The sequence below is a fragment of the Dermochelys coriacea genome, chromosome 18 (assembly GCF_009764565.3).
Source record: "Dermochelys coriacea isolate rDerCor1 chromosome 18, rDerCor1.pri.v4, whole genome shotgun sequence".
Classification (NCBI taxonomy): domain Eukaryota; kingdom Metazoa; phylum Chordata; order Testudines; family Dermochelyidae; genus Dermochelys; species Dermochelys coriacea.
Genome location: NC_050085.1, coordinates 23579981 through 23595335, shown reverse-complemented (window position 1 = coordinate 23595335; position 15355 = coordinate 23579981). Strand labels below are relative to the sequence as shown.

General features: G+C 44.0%; 1 protein-coding gene across 1 annotated transcript in view; it reads right to left on the bottom strand.

Moving 5' to 3' along the window:
• The window catches only part of SLC45A1 (solute carrier family 45 member 1), a 78014-nt gene extending 64239 nt beyond the window's left edge, over positions 1–13775 (bottom strand). Inside the window, exons 1-2 of the mRNA XM_043499980.1 lie at positions 13312–13775; positions 5182–5253 (exon numbers count right to left, since the gene is read on the bottom strand). The gene's annotated coding sequence lies outside the window, so the exon portion shown is untranslated. The remainder of the gene's footprint in view (positions 1–5181; positions 5254–13311) is intronic.
• Positions 13776–15355: the final 1580 nt, after the last annotated feature.

The following is a 15355-nucleotide window of genomic DNA, read 5'->3' as shown; positions in this document are numbered from 1 at the left end:
GCATGTGACCAGGAGTCACCACCAAATTTGGCACACTGGTTGCATCATTAGCTTCGCTGGCTTGGGCCAGATACTGATGGGGAGTGTAACATGAACACTGATCCATGTCTCCCCTTCATCCCCCTCCAAATGAAAAGTATTGTTAATTTAGGTGTGACAGGACAGCTCACAGGTAGGGGACTGATGTTGGTATCTCAAGAAGCCCAACTAACATACATATGGGCCTTTCGGAGCCCAGTCAAAAAAGCAAGCAATCTTCCCACACACTGTTGCCAACTCTTGAGATTCTGTTGAGTCTCACAATATTTGTCACTTTTCTTGAAGCCCCAGCTCCAGGAATTGTGTGACTACATAACTGTCAGCTTTCATTTTAATAAAAGTTTCTAACCTTCCTGGTTGTGGAGAAAAATTTGAAAACATCACCCCGGTGCACAGTTCCAAAATCACCTGGTAAATAAAAAGAACCTACAATGTATTATTTTTAAATAAGTCATGATTTTTTAAGCCATTCCCTGGAATTTTGAGGGTCTGACTCATGATTTTTTGGACGCTCTTTGGTTTGACAAATATCAAAACTGAGATGTCCTGCAAGACTCCCTCAGCCTGATTTCAGAGTAGCAGCTGTGTTAGTCTGTATTCGCAAAAAGAAAAGGAGTACTTGTGGCACCTTAGAGACTAACAAATTTATTTGAGCATAAGCTTTCATGAGCTACAGCTCATTTCATTGGATGCATTCAGTGGAAAATACAGTGGGGAGATTTATATACATAGAGAACATGAAACAATGGGTGTTACCATACACACTGTAACCAGAGTGATCACTTAAGGTGAGCTATTACCAGCAGAAGAGCGGGGGGGGGGGGGGAAACTTTTGTAGTGATAATCAAGGTGGGCCATTTTCAGCAGTTGACAAGAATGTCTGAGGAACAGTGGGGGGTGGGGATAAACATTGGGAAATAGTTTTACTTTGTGTAATGACCCATCCGCTCCCAGTCTCTATTCAAGCCTAAGTTAACTGTATCCAGTTTGCAAATTAATTCCAATTCAGCAGTCTCTTGTTGGAGTCTGTTTTGAAGTTTTTTTTGTTGAAGGATAGCCACTCTCTGGTCTGTAATGGAGTGACCGGAGAGATTGAAGTGTTCTCTGACTGGTTTTTGAATGTTATAATTCTTGACGTCTGATTTGTGTCCATTCATTCTTTTATGTAGAGACTGTCCAGTTTGACCAATGTACATGGCAGAGGGGCATTGCTGGCACATGATGGCATATATCACATTGGTAGATGTGCAGGTGAACGAGCCTCTGATATTGTGGCTGATGTGATTAGGCCCTATGATGATGTCCCCTGAATAGATATGTGGACACAGTTGGCAACGGGCTTTGTTGCAAGGATGGGTTCCTGGGTTAGTGATTCTGTTGGGTGGTGCGTAGTTGCTGGTGAGCATTTGCTTCAGGTTGGGGGGCTGTCTCCCAAGATCTGTGAGAGTGATGGGTCATCCTTCAGGATAGATTGCAGATCCTTGATGATGCGTTGGAGAGGTTTTAGTTGGGGGCTGAAGGTGATGGCTAGTGGCGTTCTGTTGTTTTCTTTGTTGGGCCTGTCCTGTAGTAGGTGACTTCTGGGTACTCTTCTGCCTCTGTCAATCTGTTTCTTCACTTCAGCAGGTGGGTATTGTAGTTGTAAGAATGCTTGATAGAGATCTTGTAGGTGTTTGTCTCTGTCTGAAGGGTTGGAGCAAATGCAGTTGTATCGTAGAGCTTGGCTGTAGACAATGGATCGTGTGGTGTGGTCTGGATGAAAGCTAGAGGCATGTAGGTAGGAATAGCGGTCAGTAGGTAGCCTGATTTCTAAACCAAGTAAGCTAAAGTAGGCTGAGTTGGTGCAGATAATGAGACCAATTTCTTAGTGCCTTCATCTCCTTCCTGCCCATCTCACCATAAAGAATCCTATAATACTTCATCTAAGTCGATCCCTCTTAGAAATCTTGCCAGAGCATCATGCACATTTGATACACATGCATAGCCACCTGACTTTCTACAGTCATGACATTGTTAAGTAAGAAATGTGCCCACTCCAGCTCTTTGGGCATTTTAACTACATCAAAGGTACAAAGCAGTGATGGGTTCAGATGGGCAGTGTGATTAAAGCTAATGTATATTTTACAGGTTAAGGAAATAGTGTCTGTACATTTGGGTATATTGCTTAAATTATCCCAAAGTACAAAGTTTGGTTTTAAAAGCCATACAATAAATATAGTACATAATCAGCAATAATCCAAATTTAAATTAATAAATTTAACAATATAGTTTAGAGATTGCCATCCAAATATTTGAGTACACCCCTCATGAAAAATTATACCGAGAGACCATACATTTTTAACCCAGAAAGTCCCTCCTTTGTTCCCTCACTGACTTGGCCTCTTAAAAATCAGCACCTATGCAGCTGTGATTGAACTAGGGGAGCTGGGGGTGCTGTCACAGCCCCTGGCTTGAAGTGGTTTCCATTATATACAGAGTTTATGGTTTTGTTCAATGGCTTTCACCACCCTCACTATAAAAATTGTTCCAGCACTCCTGCACAGCTGTTGATGCAGCCCTGTGCATGGCAGACAAAGGGGCCAAGAATGCTGGTTTACATTTATTGTTTCAAAGGTTACTGACTTGGGGAAGCTTGTCTTGACCCATCAGCACGACTTAAAGGCTCTCCAGAAGCACTGTTATCTTGCATTTCCTCCATCTAAAGTACTGAGGGGGCCTTGAGGTTCGATGGGTCTAGGTAGTACTTGTCACTCTCCACTGAAATGGGGTTTGATCTCCCTCCTTCCTTCCCTCTCCAAATCTGTGTGGATCCAATAGCACCTTATAGCTCCCCATTTCCCTGCACTTTACGGTGAGCAACTTTTATATAGGTGAAATGCTACTGACTGAAAAAAGACACTGACACTATAGTCCCTTCTAAATGCCAACAGCCTCAGAAGTCAACCCCTAACAGAAAACTCTGTTAGGAACATGGGGCATTGTATTTAAAAACTGGCTTTCCAAATCCAGACAATAGGGTAAGAAACTCCTGTTATTCTTCCTCAGTGGTCAGTTGACTGAACTCCTGACCCCAGATGCCAGCTGGAGTCTACCTGAGAGTGGTTGATTACATCTTTGTGCCAAACTATATGCACCCATGGAGCTATACACACATGTTACATAATAACAAGTAATAAACAAAAAGGAGCTGGCTAGCCAAATCCATCTAGCTGTGCTGATGAGATTTTTTTTTTTTTTTTTTTACTTCCATCACCTGATAACTTAATTGCTCAATTAGCTACACCTCAGTGCCCTGGCTATGGTGTAGGAATGTTCCCTTGCAAGTCATTGTGAATCAGAAAACACAGAAGGTGGGTAAACAATGCAAAAGTAAATGATGACATGTCCTTCCAACAGTACAGAACCACAAGCATTTTATACCATTCAGATTTGTTTTCTAATTCTGCATTTATTTGATCCTTTGGGTTGGCATTACAGGGATGGAACAGGCATCATCCAAACACAGACCATGAAACTGCTAGTCAGATCCTAATATCAAAGAGGGGTTGTATCAGAAGGTATATTCCCATTGTTTTCTTAGCAGACTTGACCCAGGCTCAGATAATATATTACCTTTGTATTTTGGAAGCCCTGTAATATATCTGGTTCTTTAGGGATCAGTAGGATTGTGTTGTTCTTGCTAGGGATTCTGGTGCTATCGCTGAGTCACTGCATGTTATCTTGTGCTCATGGTTCTGCCAAGAGGTGTATCATGTCTAGTAAATAACCTGAAACAGGATGAATTAATCATCTAGAAGGCTTCCCCCTCGCCCCAGAATATGATTTATTGCAGATTTGGGGGTACAGTTTTCATATATAGAGGTATTACTAGAGATTGCAGCCCTGAGGATTTTATTAAGAATGTGTCTGGATCATGTCTGATCACAGTTTGCCATACTTTTCTCAGTCTGTATTATTTATTTATATTATTACTTTGTTATAATATTGATATGGCACTGCAGTGTACAGCTAGCAAAACAGAAACTTCTACTGAGTATTCAAAAAAAGTGAAGACATGGATTTTACGTGAACAATTCCATGTGTTAAAGGGTCTAGCTTCATACAAATGTATGACACAGAACAGGAGCGATGGACGCTCACTAAAAGTGGGGGTGCACAAGCGCCTGAACTGTGGGCCCACCCCTGAGGCCCCGTCCTCACTCCGCCTCTTCCCCCAAGGACCTGCTCCCGTATCGACTCTTCCCCCTAGACCCTCCCTCCCACTTGCTCCTCTCTGCCCCCTCCTGCCAGTCGCTCACCCTTACCTCCAGTAAAAAGTGGGGGGCCATGGCCCATTAGCCCCCCCTGTTCTGGCACCCTACACACAGATGTCTATATCAGTGATTTTTAAACTTTTTTCTGGTGACCCAGTTGAAGAAAATTGTTGATGCCTGTGACCCAATGGAGCTGGGTATGAGGAGGTTGGAGTATGGGAGGGGGTCAGGGCTCTGGACTGGGGTGCAGGCTCTGGGGTGGGTCAGGGGATGAGGGGTTTGTGGTCCAGGAAGGGGCTCTGGGTTCGGGGGGCTAAGGGCTGGGGCAGAGGATTGGGGAGCAGGGTTGGGGCACGGGCTTACCTTGGGCAGCTTCCCGCCTGTCCTGACACCACGGTCAGTGCTGCACCCCAGAAGTGGCCAGCAGCAGGTCCGGCTCCTAGGCGGAGAGACGCAAGCAGCTCCGCGTGGCTCTCATCCACAGGCACCTCCCCACCAGCTCCCACTGTCCGGTTCCCAACCAATGGGAGTGCAGGGCTGGTGCTCAGCTGGGGGCAACACATGGAGCCCCATGCCCCCTCCCAAGCCTAGGAACCGGACCTGCTGCTGGCCGCTTTTGGGGCACAGCGTGGTGTCTGAACAGGTAGGGACTAGGCTTTCTTAGCCAGGCAGCACCGCCAACGGGACTTTTAACGGCGCGGTCAGCGGTGCTGACCATAGCTGCTGCAACCCAGTCCCTTCCATTCCACAACCCAGTTATGGATCGTGACCCACGGTTTGAAAACCACTGGTCTATACCATGTTCATCACCATAGTATCTGAGCACCTACCACTGCCCATCCTACAACTTTCCACTGATCTTCCCTCAGTATTGAAATTTTTGACTCACCTACATGGTAGCTTTCCCCTTCCAACAAGCAGACACTGATCCTGCTCCCATCCTAAAGGTAACTTAGGAAATCTAAGTGAAGAATGTTATTTCTAGTTTTGTGCATATGGACCACCCTGGTCTCAGGCTGCAATATCACAATCAATGTATAATTATAGGAATGGGAAGTAATTACACAGATTTAGAGTTTAGAAAAACTCTGCATTCATCCACCCATTATGATGGTCTGGCCTTGGTATTCATTTGTGAACAATATGATCAAATAAGTCTTCATACTCTATGGTCAGGCACTATTCTCTTTGAAGCATGTATTTAATATCTGCCCTGCTGCAAAATAGCGCCCTAATCTATGGGTTAGTGTATTGTTTGGGTCTAATTTAAACTGTTGTTTTATTGGGGCAGGGACCAAGTCAATAGATACTGAATAATAAATGTTATTTTCCTAAAGGATCTGTTCACAAAACCAGCATGAGTAAAGATAAGGAAAAATACATTAATATATGCTGAAGTCTGAATATTTGGAGTCTGAAGTTCTTGGGGAATCAATTCAGAGAAAAGAGCAGGCATCATTATCACGTTCACATGCCTGCAGTTCCCCTACCCTCTTCCTAATACATGCACGCATACACACAAATAGTCATTCTTCCATCTGGTACCCTACAAATAAAACATCAGTCAGACTGGCAGTAGCCAAACCCATAATGTACCCAAACCAAGTGTCTTGCAGTGACCATGTTGAGGAGGAGAATTGAGGTTCTCCTGTACGTTTTAATGACACAAAGTGTTCATCTGTAATCAAGCCACTCCCCACCCACAAACACCTTTTTAAAAAAAAAAATAAAGAAAGAAAATGGATTTATGTTCTGTTCCCCCCCACCACCCTTTGGGCTTCATGTCCAGCTGACTGAGTTGAGGAAAACTGTGTTGTTCCAGAACATGTAAAATAAATTCAAGAGACCATGATTCATGAGAGAGATTAAAACTGTCTGTTCTGACCAAACACTGACAAGGCAGGCTGTTTACTGCACAGCTGTGCTCTGCTTGGCCTTGAGTGAATTAAATGTTGTGTGTGGAACACGCTGCCTAATGAGCCAGGGATATTGGATACCCATACTCTGCTTACATGTCAAATACAGTAACTGGGGAGCAGACTGTGACAATCACCCATAATTATCTGCTGGGTTTTTGGTCAGAAAGGAGCAGATCTGTATTAAAGCAACTCCATCCACTTGTTAGGGCCTCATTAGCTTTCCCTAAAATAGAAGGTTTGACACAGGTCAATAGTTTACAAGATCATCAATATCCAACAAGGATTTGAACATAGGCCAGTGCTTGCTTTCAGAACCCCTGGTTCCCTGCTCCTCCCACATGGTGGTACTGAGAATCTCAACCATTCGTGGCTTCAATGTCTCCCCATTGGCTGTAACCAATTGGGAAGGACATGGATCTAATAGGTGCTGGCTGTACTGTAACTGACCAAAACTCAAGCGCTGAAAGTTGTATGTGTCCCTATGAGTAGGGCCCTACCAATTTCATGGACTGTGAAATAAACCCTGCCCCATGAAATCTGAGCTCCCCAAAATCAGCCAGACTGGGGATGGACAGGACTTGTCCTTCCCATGCATGGCTGTTATGGGGAGAGAGATCAGACCCACCTCCACAGGCAGCGCAGAAGTGAGGGTAGTACAGCTCTTGTGGGTCAGGGGGCACCCAGGCTTGGGGCTGCCATCTCCCGCAGCTCCTGCCCAGGCTCAGAGAGCCCAAGCTCTAGGGCTACTGCTCCCTCTCCCTCATGGGCCATGGCTCCTGCCTGGGCTCCTTCCCCCCCCCCCCCCCAGCTCCTGCTTGGGCTTACGTTGGGCTGGGGGCTGCTACCACCTGCAGCTCCTTCCCAGCTTGGGGCTGCCCCCCTTCTCCACCCCATGGCTCCTGCCCAGGCTCTGGATGCCCGAGCTCCAGGGCTGCTGCTCCCTCTCCCTGCCCGCCCCCAGTGGCTCCTGCCAGGGTTGAGGGCACCTGTCCTCCAGGCAGGATTCAGGGCTTCCATCCCCTGTGGCTCCTGTCCAGGCTCAGGGACCTGGGATGGGGGCTGCCACCCCCTGCAGCTCCAGACCCTGCAGTTCCTGTCCAGGACCTGGGGACGCCGCACCCCTCCCCTCCCCCCCACTCTCTGGCTCGAGACAGGGATTCCGGTGCCTGGGCTCAGGGCTTCTGTCCCAGACAGATGCTGCCTGAGTTCCGGACCACCCAGGCTCGGGGCTTCCTCCCACCCCTCCTAGCTCCTGCCAGGGCTGGGGCACTCATTTTTCAAAATGTCCAGGGCCCCTTGCATGGGCTCATAAATTAATCCACCACTGGCCCTGACGAGCAGCTAGGAGCCCCCCAGCTGGGGCGCTCCCAGCAGCACTGGGGAGATGGGACTTACCTCCACCTCCTGGAGCCTCCTCCAGCTGCAGGAAACTCTGCAGCTGCTGCCTTCAGAACTGGGCTCTGAAGGAAGCACAGAAGTGAGTATGGCAATCCTGCAACCCCCCCTACAACAGCTTTAGGACTGCCCCATGATTCCCTTTTGGATCAGGACCCTCGTGGTTACAACAATGTGAAATTTCAGATGTAAACATCTGAAATAGCTAAATTGACCAATTTTAAGACCCTGTGGCCATGAAATTGACCAAAGTGAACTGTGAATTTAATAGTGCCCTACCCATGAGATATTGGTTGGGTTCCATGGAAGCACAAAGTTCAGTTTGGATCTGAGAGATTTTTTTTTTATCCACAAAGTAAATGGAAAATTCCTCACACCAAGACATTCAGTTCTGTAACTAAATGGCATCAGTTTAGATCAACCCAGTTTTTCTTTGTCCGTTGCACAGCCATGGCATATAGGCTTAAAAGTTATATAGGCTGTAATCAGTCACCTACCATGAGACCCATTGCTGGCACTCTAGCTGTGTTCCTGCTTTGCTGCAGGTTAAATGTTACCAACAGTGCTTGGACAAAAGGTCATTATAGTTTACAGTGACCAGATGTCCTCCTAAAATCAGGACTGTCCCGATTTTTAGTTCTTTGTCCCGCGTCCCGACTGATGCACAGTTGGGATGCCATTTGTCCCGATTTTGCGGCTTTGGCCGCTCCAGCTGCAGCGCTTCCCCCTCCCCCCCGTTTCATCTGGTCATCCTATTATAGTTGCCTACTGAACTATTGATAGAGTGGTCTGTTAGCATCACAATACCTTCCCCCACAGCTTTCTGAAACCTATTGCATTTATGACAGGTTTCAAAGTAGCAATTGTTAGTCTGTATCCGCAAAAAGAAAAGGAATACTTGTGGCACCTTAGAGACTAACAAATTTATTTGAGCATAAGCTTTCGTGAGCTACAGCTCACTTCATCGGATGCATTCAGTGGAAAATACAGTGGGGACATTTATATACATAGAGAACTTGAAACAATGGGTGTTACCATACACATTGTAACGAGAGTGATCAGGTAAGGTGAGCTATTACCAGCAGGAGAGCAGGGGGGAAAAAAACCTTTTGTAGTGATAATCAAGGTGGGCCATTTCCAGTTGACAAGAATGTCTGAGGAACAGTGGAGGGTGCGGATAAACATGGGGAAATAGTTTTACTTTGTGTAATGACCCATCCACTCCCAGTCTCTATTCAAGCCTAAGTTAACTGTATCCAGTTTGCAAATTAATTCCAATTCAGCAGTCTCTCATTGGAGTCTGTTTTTTGAAGATTTTTTTTGTTAAAGAATTGCCACTTTTAGGTCTGTAATCAAGTGACCAAAGAGATTGAAGTGTTCTCCGACTGGTTTTTGAACGTTATAATTCTTGATGTCTAATTTGTGTCCATTTATTCTTTTACATAGAGACTGTCCAGTTTGGCCAATGTACATGGCAGAGGGGCATTGCTGGCACATGATGGCACATATCACATTGGTAGATGTGCAGGTGAATGAGCCTCTGATAGTGTGGCTGATGTGATTAGGCCCTATGATGATGTCCCCTGAATAGATATGTGGACACAGTTGGCAACGGGCTTTGTTGCAAGGATAGGTTCCTGGGTTAGTGGTTTTGTTGTGTGGTTGCTAGTGAATATTTGCTTAAGGATGGGGGGCTGTCTGTAAGCAAGGACTGGCCTGTCTCCCAGGATCTGTGAGAGTGATGGGTCGTCCTTAAGATAGGTTGTAAATCCTTGATGATGCGTTGGAAAGGTTTTAGTTGGGGGCTATTGCATTTATGTTCACATACTCTGTCAATTACCAGTTATATGTCTGAATGTCTCACTGAAACAAGGAGTTGTATGCACTCATCACCTCCTAAAGTCAGGCTGCATATCCATTAAATTAACTATCCCTAATTTTCAATACACCATAAACTACCTGTCACATATATATTTGTGAAACTTTATGGTGACTGTCAAAATGGAAGGGAATGCAGAAGCAATCAATGGGTTAGAGCCTGTGTCATCCCCAGTGTGTCAGGAATCCTGATCAACACAATTCTGCATGTGACATGGCACACTCATCCTGACAAACTGATTAATGAAAATTATTCATCTTTTTAATTAAAAATAAGCTACATGTCCACCATGAGCTTGTCTCTGGACACTTTGACAGATATACAATGGTGCTGCGCTCATGAACAGAACAATTTTAAACTAACTTTGAAGTTTTTCTGGTCATTTTGTGTAGGTTCAGAAATTTGTGGTAGTTTGTAGTCTTCCTTCTAAAATAAAATATTTAGAATATTTACTAATTTATATCATTACAAACATCGGTGTGCATTGAACTTGCTAATTTTGCTACCTCTGGACTTCTCCATGTGGTCAGACGTCATTGCTAATGGGCTCTGATCACAGGCTGAGTGAAGAAAATGTTGGCCAAAAATAAGTTGGTTTTCTTTTGTTTGTTTTTGGGGTTTTTTTTCCCTTAACAGTTTAAAGTATGAGAACTCCATCCCATTGTAATAATTCACCTCCCTACAGGATGAAGCCTCTCATGGAGCCATCAAGAACACCTGTTGAGTCAGACTCAACCACCTGGACATTGCACAGGAAGTCTGCTCATCTCTCAATTGTGCTACTGTCTATGCATAAACTGGCCTTCTTACTAGTCTCTCTCACTCCGTTTCCTTATAAAGCTTCAAAACATTCTTTCCTGTCCTTCTAATTATATGTTAATGTGACTAGTTATAGTATAGGCACTAGTATAGGCACTTATTTTTAGCCAGATGCATTCAGAGCCCAAATATTTCAGCATCTTCAGAAAAGCAGTAACCCTCTAAGAGGTATTTTATGCTTGGACACTTGCCGTTGTCTATTACTTTATAGAGAGAGACAAATTTCAGGTGTGAAGTAATAAATAGATACAAGTTATAAATACATTTGGAGTTTCCAAAGTGCAAGACAGACATGAGGAAATGCTCAAGTAGCACAAGTCCTCACTTGAAGGGGGGGAAAAAAAATCTAAATGTATAAAAAATACAATTGATAAGTGCATGCTGAAGGCCAGATCACCAAAAAGGAATGGAAACCTGATCTTCAGGAAAAGTCCATGCCACAGGCTTTACTGAATCCACTTCCTGTCTGTGTGACTATTTCCACTGATTCATGCTCTCACTGCCTTGCTTGCTCTGAATGTCAGCAAAGAGGATGCGGGGGTGGGAAAGATTGAAGTTAACACCCACTGCTACATGCTACTAATTCAAATACTCAGCTCCATTTCACTCCTTGATGTCACTGTATCTTAAAAGGGCAATGGCTCATTCCAATAGAATTAGTCAGTATAATGTGAAACAAGACCCTGATGTCCAACAGTTGAGCTGAATTTACAAAAGCTGACACTTCTCGTTTGCACCCAAAGGCCCTACCAGAATTTCCTAGATGGCATTTGAAGATTAATCTTTCAAGCTGTCCTTGTCACGGATAAGTATATGTGAATGAGGAAACACGTACATTCCAGAATCTTTTGGAGGATGCATGAGGATATAGTACTATAAATTTATTGAAAAAAATTATTAAATTGGCTACATTCAACAGGAATAAATCATCAGTCATGCAGTCCAATAGCTGTAGTTTGTATAATTTATAGGACAGGATCATTGTCCTCTGGAGGGTGCTCCTTTTCCAGCCAACCAGACAGATGGAGTTCAGTCTGAAGGAAAAAACAAAAGGAATTTTCTGTACAGACCAAGAGTCACTATCATCAGCATAGTGGAAAATGTTTTTTGAGAGATTTAAAAGTGGAGAGGGTGTCAATAAATATCCAGTGGCACTTTTAACAAAAATAGAAATGCTAATCCTATTGTCTTGGCCAAATTTTTATTAGGATAAATACATTCTGCCTCCCTGCATTACCCTGAAGTTTCAGCTTAATGCAGGATTCTTCTTTACACTTATTTTAAACTGTCATATGGTGTCATTGTGCAATACTGGAGAGCTGCCATGTTTCTTTCCAGAGGTAGCTGTATTTCAGTTGTAGATTAAGCTAATTCTGTATGTAAAGTATAGTATTCTGGGATCCCCTGAGATGAAAGGTGCTGCCAGAATTATAGAATCTAGAATGGAAAGGCCTATTATATTATAGCTACATATAGGTATTTTATTTTTACTGTTGAGGTTAAAATGCTAGAGGGAGATAGTCCTTTACATTTCCCAAGTGTGGAACAGATTCCACATCTTAAAGTAGTAACACATGGTATATCTGAGTGAGTAAGTGGTTGGAGTAAAGGTTGAGAGAATTCAACCTTTTCTTCACATGAGTAAAGGTTGGAGAATTTAGCCCTGTATTAGTATACAATTATAAAATGTATGACTCAAATCTACAAAGTTTCAGGATTACACACAGATTTTTCTGGAAATAGTAAAACTATAAAATCAGTGCATGGCACTGGAGAGTGTCTACATTGTGTTAGATTTCAAGGTAATCAGTGATTTTGTGGGGGGGGTTGGATGAGTATAAATCTTCGCAAGACATTATATCCAAAATTAAATATATAATCTGAACAAGGATTTAAAAAAAGATTTCTATACGCTTATTCTAAATTCACTAAGCTTTTTACTGCAAAATTAGGACCTCAAAATAAGATGTAGAACAATGTAGTGACACCACAATTGAATCCAAACACAACAACAAAATGGACATTTTCACAATGCTGCATGAGGTTTCACCCCATCATATCCACTGATGGGAGTTACTCCTCTACAATCTTGTATAACACTCCTCAGTTTTGTCAAATTGTGTATTGCAGGAATTTTGCTGTGATACAGCGGTGCCAAACCTTAAATCAATCCACTTTGCCACACCAATGCAATGCATCAGAAATTGTTCCACAGCCCCTAGACCACAGTGGTGGAGAAAGACTAGTGAAATCTATGCTTGAAATCACCTTTTCCAGTTTATAATGTACAAAAGTTTGTACATTTATTATGACTGTTTTATTGATTCATATATTGAAAAACTGGTTAAATCTCTCAACATGAATAGTTCTAGAGTGGAGCCATAAACAAAGTCAAAGTACTTTTAGAAAATACATTTTTAATCTTAAACTGTGGAATTGGTTAATAATCACACAATGACCACTGGATAATTTATTCAAGATTAGCATGTAACTGAATTTCTCTGTAAAAATTACAGGATCAGTAGCTCAAGAATAGGGGAGCTGGTTCACAGGAATTTGGGGGCATCTGTGTATAGTGGGTATATAGAAGCAGCAGACAATTCAGATCTAGTCCATCTTTTATCACAAGAGTTCTTTAATCTGTAAAGGTGGTGTTAGGTCAAGGAATAAAATATGGAAAGGCTACAGGAATCCCCTCCCCCCAACAAAAATGTAGGTCCACAGTCCTTTACTGCGAGCTCCAGTATCTATCACTTGGTTGGTAGCCAAGCTAGTCCTCCTTATGTAACCTCCCTCCCCCTCTCTCTGCTGGAATGAGGCAAGTAGAATCAGGTGTATATAAACCAAAAAAATTGTATTTATTTTGGGGAAACTGAGGTACATAAATGGGAACAGGAAAAATGCATAAAACAATAACAAACTTATTCTCTCTATAGGTATAGTAACTCAAACGTCTGTGTCCTGAAGCCATAGACCCCCATAGAGTACAAAAAGTAAGTAAACATACAATGTCACCCTTCTGATGGTTGCTCAGGACCTCGATCCTTTGGCTTGTTCAGAGCCTCAAGAGAGGAACTCTGAGGAGATCCCTCGATGACTTGTCCTTTTCACTGGCTCCAGATGACACAGCAGCAGACTCACGAGATGACAGCTGGGTGTTCACAGGCGAATGACAACGATGGATGTTAACTGCTGCGGTTGGTAAGTAATAGCTGCAGATGGCACTTGTCCGGAGTTTTGATCACCTATGGAAGCAAACTTGCATGCACCTGCCACTCAGATGGGCAGCCCCAAACTGAGGTAACTGCCGCTCTTATATAGACTATAGTGCGAAACCCCATAGAATTCCCAGGAAAATCCAGTTAAAACTGGAACTTGTTTACTACTTGGGCCACTGCTGATTGTTGGAAAGGGTGGGAAAACACTCCAACTGCCCTCCTGATCACATGACCAAGTCCTCCATTTTAGATAACAAAATGGGTTCCATACAAACATAATAAATCATAATACTAATAGCCATACAAATACTAATACTAATAGCCATACAAACACAGCTTTGGGAATTTGCCCCTAACAGAGGATAAATAAGGAACTTATATTTTCCCTGGCTTATAGTACAAGAGTATGGACATTCAATTAAAATTTATTTGAAAGGTGGTAAATTCAGTACTGATAGAATGAAATACTTTTTCACACTGTGGACTATTAGACTGTGGAGCTCATTGCTGCTAGATAAAGAACATTATTTAGCAGGATTGAAAAAGTGATTAGGCATTTTCCAGTGCTTAACAATCCTAACTGTAATGGTAGTTAAGCATTGGAACAAATTACCTAAGGAAGTTGTGGAATCTCCATCACCGGAGGCTTTTAAGAACAGGTTTAGGGTTGCCAACTGTTTAATGGCACAAACCCAAACACCCTTGCCCCGCCCCCCTCCCCATCCCTTCCCTGAGGCTCCGGCCCTACTCACTCTAGTTCCTCACCCTCACTTACTTTCACTGGGTTGGGGTAGGGGGTTGAGGTGCAGGAGTGGTGCGGGCTCGGGGGTGGGGCCAAGAGGTTTGGAGTGTAGGAGGTGGCTCTGGGCTGAGCCTGGGGCAGAAGGCTGGGGTGCGGGAGGGGGTGTGGACTCTGGGAGGGAGTTTGGATTCAGGAGGGGGTGAGGGGTCAGGCTCTGGGAGTGAGTTTGGGTGTGGGCTCTGGGCTGGGATAGGGAGTTGGTGTGCAGGAGGAAGTGAACGGGGCAGCACTTACCTCAGGTGGCTCCTGAAAGCGACTGGCACATCCCTCTGGCAGCAGCTCCTGGGTGGGGGGAGGGGCTAGGGAGCTCCATGTGCTGCCCCTGCCCATAGCCACTGCCCCCACAGCTCCCATTGGCTGCAATTCCCAGCCAATAGGAGCTACAAAGTCAGCACTTGGGGTGGGGGCAGTGCACAGAGACCCAGTGCCACAGGGCTGGCCGCTTCCGGGAGCAGCAGGGAGCAAGGGCAGGCAGGGAACCTGCATTGGTCCCGCTGCGCTGCCGGACAGTTAGCGCCGAAAATCTCCCGGTTTGGCTGCAGTAGCCTCTGGGAGATGGGGATTGATTCCGGGAGACTCCCAGCAAAACCAGGAAGGTTGGCACCCTAAACAGGTTAGACAAACACCTTTCAGAGATGGTCTAGATAATACTTAGTCCTGTCATGAGTACAGGGGACTGGACTAAGTGATCTACTGAGGTCCCTTCCAGTCCTACATGTCTATGATTTATATGGATAACCAGAATATCAAGAATTTTATAATTGTAAATATTAAAAATTAAATAAGAATTTTGAAAAGGCTCTAAAACCACCTGCTTGAAAGTATGAGCCAATTTCTAAGCGTTGGGGGTTAGAAGCTACTCCATTTTCTCATTTCCTTGCTGCCTACTGTAGGGCTTCTTCCTCTGAAGCAGCTGATGCTGATCACTTTGAGTCTGAATACTGGACTCCATGGCCCCACTGGTTTAGCAATTTCTGTCTGAAAGAGTAAATTTGACAGTTTATAATGACACCAGAAAGTTGCTCTAGGTG